Below are 10,000 nucleotides of genomic sequence, written 5' to 3'. Positions count from 1 at the left end.
ATCAAAGGAACCATAACTGATTTAATGAGCCATTCGCAGTTTCACTGTACCGGCCGTGTGCACTTAGACCTGCATGGCTTAATCTTTGAGACAAGCATATGTTACTGGCAGGATCAACCAGGTAGTAGCCGTAGGAGAGCCTCGCTCTGACCCGGGGTTCACGCGGCGCGGGTCCCGGTTTCCACCCCCCGGGGGGAGTGGGACCGGGGCCACTCTCGTGTGGCTCTCCCCTCTCGTAGGCTGAGGGGCGGCCGGGTGGGCCGTAACCGAGGAAAGGTGCGTTTCGCGGGGCCGGGTGGCCGCGACGGGCCGGGGGCGTCTCCGCCCTCGGTCGCCGAGGCCCTCGCCGGCCGCCGGTGGCGGACCTTCGCGTCTGACGGACCGTCTGAGTCTCCCGCGGAAAGGGTCGGGCGGGCTCCGGAGAGCCCCCCTGGAGGCGAGAGCGCCGGGTCGGGGAGGAACCGACCGCCCATGGCGGCCGACGCGCTAACGTCGGCCGGGCGGAGGCCTGCCCCAGGCGCAGTTCGATTTCCAGAATCTCAGGGCCATGACACACAAAGCGTATCCGGGCGTCACCCCGTAACGGGTCATTAAGGCTGAGACGTGGGCGGCCCTGTCCCGCCCGGGGTTTCGTTTAGCGGCCGACGCCGGTTCGTTTTGCGGCCGAACGACGCCGGTTCGTTTAGCGGCCGAACGAAGCCGGCTCGTTTAACGGCCGAGGCCAGCCGGGTTCGTCCCTTCCTTGGATGATTTACCATTCGTAATAAGAATCGTCACTACCTCAGTGCAGAGGGACTTTTTCGAGGCATTTGTGTCCGCTCGAGAGGCCTCTCGCTGGGCTCGAGAGGTCCTGGGATCCGGTAGCCTATCACCTTGGAGAGTCAGCGAGGTGCTCTTCCCTATATACCCGATGGCACCTGTTCGGGCCACCGTCCCCTGCTGGACGGGGCCCGGCTCTGTACCGCCCCAGACAGAGCGCCTTCGTCGGTCACGAAGGCAGGGTCGTGGACCCTGGAAGCGCACGAGCCACCCGACTCGGCTTCCATAGCGGCTGGCGGCCCTGGCCCGCCCGAGACGAAGCGCCTTCGTCGGTCAGACAGATAGGGTCGAGGACCCTGGAAGTGCGAGAGCCACCCGACTCGACTTCCACGGCGGCCCGGAGGCCGGGCCCGTCCCCGTCCGTGCCCGGGGACGGGGCACCTTCGTCGGTCAAACGCGTTGGTCTTGGACCCTGGAAGTGCACGAGCCACCCGACTCGACTTCCATAGCGGTCGGCGGCCCCGTACCGCCCCAGACAGAGCACCTTCGTCGGTCACGAAGAGAGGGTCTTGGACCCTGGAAGTGCACGAGCCACCCGACTCGACTTCCATAGCGGTCGGCGGCCCTGTCCCGCCCCAGACGATGCACCTTCGTCTGTCACACAGATAGGGTCTTGGACCCTGGAAGCCGTCCCCCTCGACTTCCGTAACGGTCGGCGGCCCTGTCCCGCCGCAGACGGGTCACCACTCCGTCTGTCTGTAGGGTCTTGGACCCTGGAAGCCGCCCCACTCGACTTCCATCGCGGTCGGCGGCCCTGGCCCGCCGCAGACGGGTCGCCACTCCGTCTGTCTGTAGGGTCTTGGACCCTGGAAGCCGCCCCACTCGACTTCCATCGCGGTCGGCGGCCCTGGCCCGCCGCAGACGGGTCGCCACTCCGTCTGTCTGTAGGGTCTTGGACCCCGGAAGCCGCCTCACTCGACTTCCATCGCGGTCGGCGGCCCTGTCCCGCCGCAGACGGTGTGCCACTCCGTCTGTCACACAGATACATAAGGGTGTCTCGGAACCCCGGACGCCGACCGAGACGAAACGCGTGGGGTCGGTGCGCCCGAGAGGGTAGGGTGCCCCGGGGCCGGCCGCTCGCAGCCGACCGGCTTCCGGGACTCCTTGACCGCTCGGGAGACCTATCCACGCGCCCGCCCGACCGGCGGCCGGGGGCCCTCGACCGCCACACGCGTACCGACGACCGGGGGGTTTCCGTTTTACGGCCGACGCCGAGATCCTTCGACGGTTCCAACATGGGTTGTTACGCTTTTGTGTTCGCCCGTGTCTGAGCATATATGGTCGGGTCGAACCTTTGAGGCCGTAGCCTGGAGATCCAGGGCGGATCTTATCTCACAACACGTGTGTCTTTGAGGCCGTAGCCTAGATCCAGAGACTTTAGGATCTTTTTAGCAGTTTTAAGGCCGTAGCCTTGATCCAGGGCGGATCTTTTGAGCAGCTTTAAGGCCGTAGCCTTGATCCAGGGCGGATCTTTTCACAGGTTTTAAGCCGAAGCGCCTTGATCCAGGGACTTTTGGATCTTTTTTTGCCGTTTTTAGGCCGTAGCCTTGATCCAGGGCGGATCGTTTTGCGGCCGTAGCCGAGTTCCATCACCCAAGGTAGCTTTAGTTTTTAGGCATTAGCCTTGATGATCCAGGGCGGATCGTTTTGCGGCCGTAGCCGAGTTCCATCACCCAAGGTAGCTTTAGTTTTTAGGCATTAGCCTTGATATGATCCAGGCCGGATCTTTCCGCCTAGGCGGCATGCGGATATGGGTTACCCGTCTTTCGACACTCGCCCGGGGCGCTGCCTCACATCAGACGCCCTTCGTCCGTTCCAACCGTTCCAGTTCTTTTAACGGTTTTTCGTTCATCGCACACCGACGCGCACAGACCTTTCTTGGGATCTGCCGCAGGGAGGGAGGACGCTGGAGGTCCACTTTCGAAGCAACCCATCCCTATATACCCGATGGCACCTGTTCAAACGACCGCCCCTTGAGAGAAGGGGCCCTTCCCGTGGCTCGTCCGGGAGGAGGCGCCCGCGTCGGAAGGCGCCGTAAGGTCGGAGACCCTGGAAGTGCACGAGTCACCCGCTTTTACCTCCAGGCCCTCTGTCGTACTTCTCGTGTCCGCTCACGAGACCTCGTTTCGGCTTTATGGAAGTGCACGAGTCACCCGCTTTTGCCTTTTCTGGAAGTGCACGAGTCACCCGCTTTTGCTTCCAGGCCCTCTGTCGTACTTCTCGTGTCCGCTCACGAGACCTCTCTTCGGCCTGGGGGTGCGCCACGTACACCCCCGCGTCCGCATTCGAGTCACCTCTTCGGGCTCATGAGGTAGGGTCGGTGACCCTGGAAGTCAGAGACTTCCAGGCCTTCTGTCGTACACCCTCGCGTCCGCTCACGAGACCTCTCTTCGGCCTGGGGGTGCGCCACGTACACCCTCCCGCGTCCGCTTTCGAGTCACCCATCTGGGCTACGGAGGTAGGGACGTGTGCCCTGGAAGAACCAGACTTCCAGGAGGGAGGGCCGCCCTGTCAGGCCCGCTTTCGAGTCACCCATCTGGGCTACGGAGGTAGGGACGGGTGCCCTGGAGGAACCAGACTTCCAGGAGGGAGGGCCGCCCTGTCAGGCCCGCTTTCGAGTCACCCATCTGGGCTACGGAGGTAGGGACGGGTGCCCTGGAGGAACCAGACTTCCAGGAGGGAGGGCCGCCCTGTCAGGCCCGCTTTCGAGTCACCCATCTGGGCTACGGAGGTAGGGACGTGTGCCCCGGAGGAACCGGACTTCCAGGAGGGAGGGCCGCCCTGTCAGGCCCGCCTCGGAGTCACCTCTCTGGGCTAAGGAGGCAGGGACGTGTGCCCTGGAGGAACCAGACTTCCAGGAGGGAGGGCCGCCCTGTCAGGCCCGCTTTCGAGTCACCCATCTGGGCTACGGAGGTGGGGACGGGTGCCCTGGAGGAACCAGACTTCCAGGAGGGAGGGCCGCCCTGTCAGGCCCGCCTCGGAGTCACCTCTCTGGGCTAAGGAGGCAGGGACGTGTGCCCTGGAGGAACCAGACTTCCAGGAGGGAGGGCCGCCCTGTCAGGCCCGCTTTCGAGTCACCCATCTGGGCTACGGAGGTGGGGACGGGTGCCCTGGAGGAACCAGACTTCCAGGAGGGAGGGCCGCCCTGTCAGGCCCGCCTCGGAGTCACCTCTCTGGGCTAAGGAGGCAGGGACGTGTGCCCTGGAGGAACCAGACTTCCAGGAGGGAGGGCCGCCCTGTCAGGCCCGCCTCGGAGTCACCTCTCTGGGCTAAGGAGGCAGGGACGTGTGCCCTGGAGGAACCAGACTTCCAGGAGGGAGGGCCGCCCTGTCAGGCCCGCTTTCGAGTCACCCATCTGGGCTACGGAGGTAGGGACGTGTGCCCTGGATGAACCGGACTTCCAGGAGGGAGGGCCGCCCTGTCAGGCCCGCTTTCGAGTCACCCATCCGGGCTACGGAGGTAGGGACGTGTGCCCTGGAGGAACCAGACTTCCAGGAGGGAGGGCCGCCCTGTCAGGCCCGCCTCGGAGTCACCTCTCTGGGCTAAGGAGGCAGGGACGTGTGCCCTGGAGGAACCAGACTTCCAGGAGGGAGGGCCGCCCTGTCAGGCCCGCCTCGGAGTCACCTCTCTGGGCTAAGGAGGCAGGGACGTGTGCCCTGGATGAACCGGACTTCCAGGAGGGAGGGCCGCCCTGTCAGGCCCGCTTTCGAGTCACCCATCTGGGCTACGGAGGTAGGGACGTGTGCCCTGGAGGAACCAGACTTCCAGGAGGGAGGGCCGCCCTGTCAGGCCCGCCTCGGAGTCACCTCTCTGGGCTAAGGAGGCAGGGACGTGTGCCCTGGATGAACCGGACTTCCAGGAGGGAGGGCCGCCCTGTCAGGCCCGCTTTCGAGTCACCCATCTGGGCTACGGAGGTAGGGACGTGTGCCCTGGAGGAACCAGACTTCCAGGAGGGAGGGCCGCCCTGTCAGGCCCGCCTCGGAGTCACCTCTCTGGGCTAAGGAGGCAGGGACGTGTGCCCTGGAGGAACCGGACTTCCAGGAGGGAGGGCCGCCCTGTCAGGCCCGCTTTCGAGTCACCCATCTGGGCTACGGAGGTAGGGACGTGTGCCCCGGAGGAACCAGACTTCCAGGAGGGAGGGCCGCCCTGTCAGGCCCGCCTCGGAGTCACCTCTCTGGGCTAAGGAGGCAGGGACGTGTGCCCTGGAGGAACCGGACTTCCAGGAGGGAGGGCCGCCCTGTCAGGCCCGCTTTCGAGTCACCCATCTGGGCTACGGAGGTAGGGACGGGTGCCCCGGAGGAACCAGACTTCCAGGAGGGAGGGCCGCCCTGTCAGGCCCGCCTCGGAGTCACCTCTCTGGGCTAAGGAGGCAGGGACGTGTGCCCTGGAGGAACCGGACTTCCAGGAGGGAGGGCCGCCCTGTCAGGCCCGCTATCGAGTCACCCATCTGGGCTACGGAGGTGGGGACGTGTGCCCTGGAGGAACCAGACTTCCAGGAGGGAGGGCCGCCCTGTCAGGCCCGCCTCGGAGTCACCTCTCTGGGCTACGGAGGTAGGGACGTGTGCCCTGGAGGAACCGGACTTCCAGGAGGGAGGGCCGCCCTGTCAGGCCCGCCTCGGAGGCCTCCCCTCGGGCAGGGGAGGCAGGGTCGGGGACCCTGGAGGAACCGGACTTCCAGGAGGGAGGGCCGCCCTGTCAGGCCCGCCTCGGAGGCCTCCCCTCGGGCAGGGGAGGCAGGGTCGGGGACCCTGGAGGTGCCGGACCTCCAGGGGGACGGAGGCCGAACCCGTGGCCGGGGAGGGTGAGCCTTGCCGGGCTAGGCTCGCGCGGGTTCGAAGGCCTGGTTCGAGAGGACCCCTTCCCCTATATACCCGATGGCACCTGTTCACACTACTGCCCTTTCGAGAGGGGACCCCGACCGGTCCGCGGCCGGGACGGCGCACCTCGGTCGGCCTCGGCGAGTGGGTCGGGGTGCCTGGAGGTGCGCGAGCGGCCCGCCTGGAAGTGCGCGAGCCACCCGACTCTGGCGGCCGGCGCCCCCGGGCCCGTGCCCGCGGCCGACTCGTCTGACCCGGCATCGTCAAGGTCACCAATACCACGGAGCGTCTACGACGCCCCGTTTCCGAGATATCGGCCAATGAACTGCCGGGCGCCGTATCTCGGCCGGGGAAGGTCCTACGGACTCGGGGCCGGGCTCGTCGGAAAGGTCTCGCCCGGGGCTTTCCGACGAGACCGGCCGCGGGTCCGTGCGACCCCGGGGGCCCGAGATACTTCCGGTCGAAAATTCGAATTTCGTTACCGCGCTGCTCCGGCGCCCCGGGTCCGGGGCCTTCGCCCTTCGGGTGGGTGGCTCCTCCGCGGGGGGCCTTTCGAACGAGCCCACCCGCGCGTCGCTAGCCCTTTCCGGGGCCGAGATACGGCCTACCCCCGCGGGATTTTCCCACGGCCGTTTCTCGGGCGCCTCGGGTCCGGGGCCTTCGCCCTTCGGGTCGGTCGCTATGCCGGAGGGGAGCTTTCGAACGAGCCCTCCCTCGAGTCTCTGGCCCTTTCCCGGGCCGAGATACGGGCGGGTGGTCGCGGAATTTTCGCTCGTCCGGGGCTCCGGCGCCCCTAGCGTCCGCCTCGGAGGTCGCCCGGACGCGCGGCCGGTCTCGTTCGAAAGGTCCGTCCCGGGGCTTTCCGACGAGCCCGGCCTCGGGTCCGTGCGACCCCGCCCGCCGGAGATACGTCCGGTCGAAGCTCGCGGAAATTCCCGCGGCCGTATCTCGGGCGCCTCGGGTCCGGGGCCTTCGCCCTTTGGGTCGGTCGCTCCGCCGGAGGGGGCCTTTCGAACGAGCCTACCCGCGAGCCTCTAGCCCCTTCCCCGGCCGAGATACGGCGGTCTGTGCCCGGATTTTCCCACGGCCGTTTCTCGGGCGCCTCGGGTCCGGGGCCTTCGCCCTTCGGGTCGGTCGCTATGCCGGAGGGGAGCTTTCGAACGAGCCTACCCGCGAGCCTCTAGCCCTTTCCCCGGCCGAGATACGGCGGTCTGTGCCCGGATTTTCCCACGGCCGTTTCTCGGGCGCCTCGGGTCCGGGGCCTTCGCCCTTCGGGTCGGTCGCTATGCCGGAGGGGGGCTTTCGAACGAGCCTACCCGCGAGCCTCTAGCCCTTTCCCCGGCCGAGATACGGCGGTCCCTCCCCGGATTTTCCCACGGCCGTTTCTCGGGCGCCTCGGGTCCGGGGCCTTCGCCCTTCGGGTCGGTCGCTATGCCGGAGGGGAGCTTTCGAACGAGCCTACCCGCGAGCCTCTAGCCCTTTCCCCGGCCGAGATACGGCGGTCTGTGCCCGGATTTTCCCACGGCCGTTTCTCGGGCGCCTCGGGTCCGGGGCCTTCGCCCTTCGGGTCGGTCGCTATGCCGGAGGGGGGCTTTCGAACGAGCCTACCCGCGAGCCTCTAGCCCTTTCCCCGGCCGAGATACGGCGGTCCCTCCCCGGATTTTCCCACGGCCGTTTCTCGGGCGCCTCGGGTCCGGGGCCTTCGCCCTTCGGGTCGGTCGCTATGCCGGAGGGGAGCTTTCGAACGAGCCTACCCGCGAGCCTCTAGCCCTTTCCCCGGCCGAGATACGGCGGTCTGTGCCCGGATTTTCCCACGGCCGTTTCTCGGGCGCCTCGGGTCCGGGGCCTTCGCCCTTCGGGTCGGTCGCTATGCCGGAGGGGGGCTTTCGAACGAGCCTACCCGCGAGCCTCTAGCCCTTTCCCCGGCCGAGATACGGCGGTCCCTCCCCGGATTTTCCCACGGCCGCAGCACGGGCGCCTTTGCTCGGATCGACTCGCCCTTTGGGTCGGTCGCTCCACGCGAGGGGACCTTTCGAACGAGCCTACCCGCGAGCCTCTAGCCCTTTCCCCGGCCGAGATACGGCGGTCCCTCCCCGGATTTTCCCACGGCCGCAGCTCGGGCGCCCTTGCTCGGATCGACTCGCCCTTCGGGTCGGTTGCTCTACCGGAGCGGCCCTATCCAACGAGCCAACCCGCTTCTCTCTAACCCTAAGCCCGGCCGAGATACGGCGGTCCCTCCGCGGATTTTCCCACGGCCGCAGCTCGGGCGCCTTTGCTCGGATCGACTCGCCCTTTGGGTCGGTTGCTCTACCGGAGCGGCCCTATCCAACGAGCCAACCCTCGTCTCTCTAACCCTAAGCCCGGCCGAGATACGGCGGTCCCTCCGCGGATTTTCCCACGGCCGCAGCTCGGGCGCCTTTGCTCGGATGAACTCGCCCTTTGGGTCGGTTGCTCTACCCGAGCGGACCTTTCCAACGAGCCAACCCTCGTCTCTCTAACCCCAAGCCCGGCCGAGATACGGGGTACCACCGCCTGACCTTTAAACGGCCGTAACTCGGGCGCCTTTGCTCGGATCGACTCGCCCTTTGGGTCGGTTGCTCTACCGGAGCGGCCCTATCCAACGAGCCAACCCTCGTCTCTCTAACCCTAAGCCCGGCCGAGATACGGGGTACCACCGCCTGACCTTTAAACGGCCGTAACTCGGGCGCCTTTGCTCGGATCGACTCGCCCTTTGGGTCGGTTGCTCCACCCGAGGGGACCTTTCCAACGAGCCAACCCTCGTCTCTCTAACCCTAAGCCCGGCCGAGATACGGGGTACCACCGCCTGACCTTTAAACGGCCGTAACTCGGGCGCATTTGCTCGGATCGACTCGCCCTTTGGGTCGGTTGCTCCACCCGAGGGGACCTTTCCAACGAGCCAACCCTCGTCTCTCTAACCCTAAGCCCGGCCGAGATACGGGGTACCACCGCCTGACCTTTAAACGGCCGTAACTCGGGCGCATTTGCTCGGATCGACTCGCCCTTTGGGTCGGTTGCTCTACCCGAGGGGACCTTTCGAACGAGCCTACCCGCTTCTCCCTAACCCCAAGCCCGGCCGAGATACGGCGGTCCCTCCGCGGATTTTCCCACGGCCGCAGCTCGGACGCCCTTGCTCGGATCGACTCGCCCTTTGGGTCGGTTGCTCTACCGGAGCGGCCCTTTCCAACGAGCCAACCCTCGTCTCTCTAACCCTAAGCCCGGCCGAGATACGGGGCACCACCGCCTGACCTTTAAACGCCCGTAGCTCCGGCGCACAAAGTCCCAGGACTTCGCCCTTTGGGTCGGTTGCTCCACCGGAGGGGACCTTTCCAACGAGCCAACCCTCGTCTCTCTAACCCTAAGCCCGGCCGAGATACGGGGTACCACCGCCTGACCTTTAAACGGCCGTAACTCGGGCGCCTTTGCTCGGATCGACTCGCCCTTTGGGTCGGTTGCTCCACCCGAGGGGACCTTTCGAACGAGCCTACCCGCTTCTCCCTAACCCCAAGCCCGGCCGAGATACGGCGGTCCCTCCGCGGATTTTCCCACGGCCGCAGCTCGGACGCCCTTGCTCGGATCGACTCGCCCTTTGGGTCGGTTGCTCTACCGGAGCGGCCCTTTCCAACGAGCCAACCCTCGTCTCTCTAACCCTAAGCCCGGCCGAGATACGGGGCACCACCGCCTGACCTTTAAACGCCCGTAGCTCCGGCGCACAAAGTCCCAGGACTTCGCCCTTTGGGTCGGTTGCTCCACCGGAGGGGACCTTTCCAACGAGCCAACCCGCGTCTCTCTAACCCCAAGCCCGGCCGAGATACGGGGCACCACCGCCTGACCTTTAAACGCCCGTAGCTCGGGCGCCTTGGGTCGGATCGACTCGTCCCTTGGGTCGGTTGCTCTACCGGAGCGGACCTATCCAACGAGCCAACCCGCGCCTCTCTAACCCTAAGCCCGGCCGAGATACGGAGTACCACCCCTTGATATTCCCACGGCCGTAGCTCCGGAGCCCTTTGCCGCAGCCCTTCGGGACACCCACCCTCGGACGCCCCGCGGAGGGACCTTTCCAACGAGCCAACCCTCGCCTCTCTAACCCTTTCCCCGGCCGAGATACGGGGTACCACCCCTTGATATTCCCACGGCCGTAGCTCCGGAGCCCTTCGCCGCAGCCCTTCGGGACACCCACCATCGGACGCCCCGCGGAGGGACCTTTCCAACGAGCCAACCCTCGCCTCTCTAACCCTTTCCCCGGCCGAGATACGACCCCGAGAACCGTGGCACCTCTACCCGACCACAGTGCACCCGAGGCCGGCCTCGGACCCCCGAGGACGGTGGCACCTCTACCCGACCAC

The 10,000-nt window shown here is 66.5% G+C and overlaps 1 non-coding gene across 1 annotated transcript in view; it reads right to left on the bottom strand.

Moving 5' to 3' along the window:
• Positions 1-124, bottom strand: part of LOC135765640 (18S ribosomal RNA) — a 1,855-nt gene extending 1,731 nt beyond the window's left edge. The window contains exon 1 of the ribosomal RNA XR_010540912.1: positions 1-124. This exon is cut by the window's left edge and continues 1,731 nt beyond it. This is a non-coding gene — a ribosomal RNA (18S ribosomal RNA).
• Between the last annotated feature and the right edge of the window lie 9,876 nt (positions 125-10,000).

The sequence above is a fragment of the Paramisgurnus dabryanus genome, unplaced genomic scaffold (genome assembly GCF_030506205.2).
Source record: "Paramisgurnus dabryanus unplaced genomic scaffold, PD_genome_1.1 h2tg000237l_1_41543__unordered_in_group15, whole genome shotgun sequence".
In the NCBI taxonomy this organism is placed as follows: domain Eukaryota; kingdom Metazoa; phylum Chordata; class Actinopteri; order Cypriniformes; family Cobitidae; genus Paramisgurnus; species Paramisgurnus dabryanus.
The sequence above is the reverse complement of the archived record's forward strand: the minus strand, read 5'-3'. Positions and strand labels throughout refer to the sequence as shown.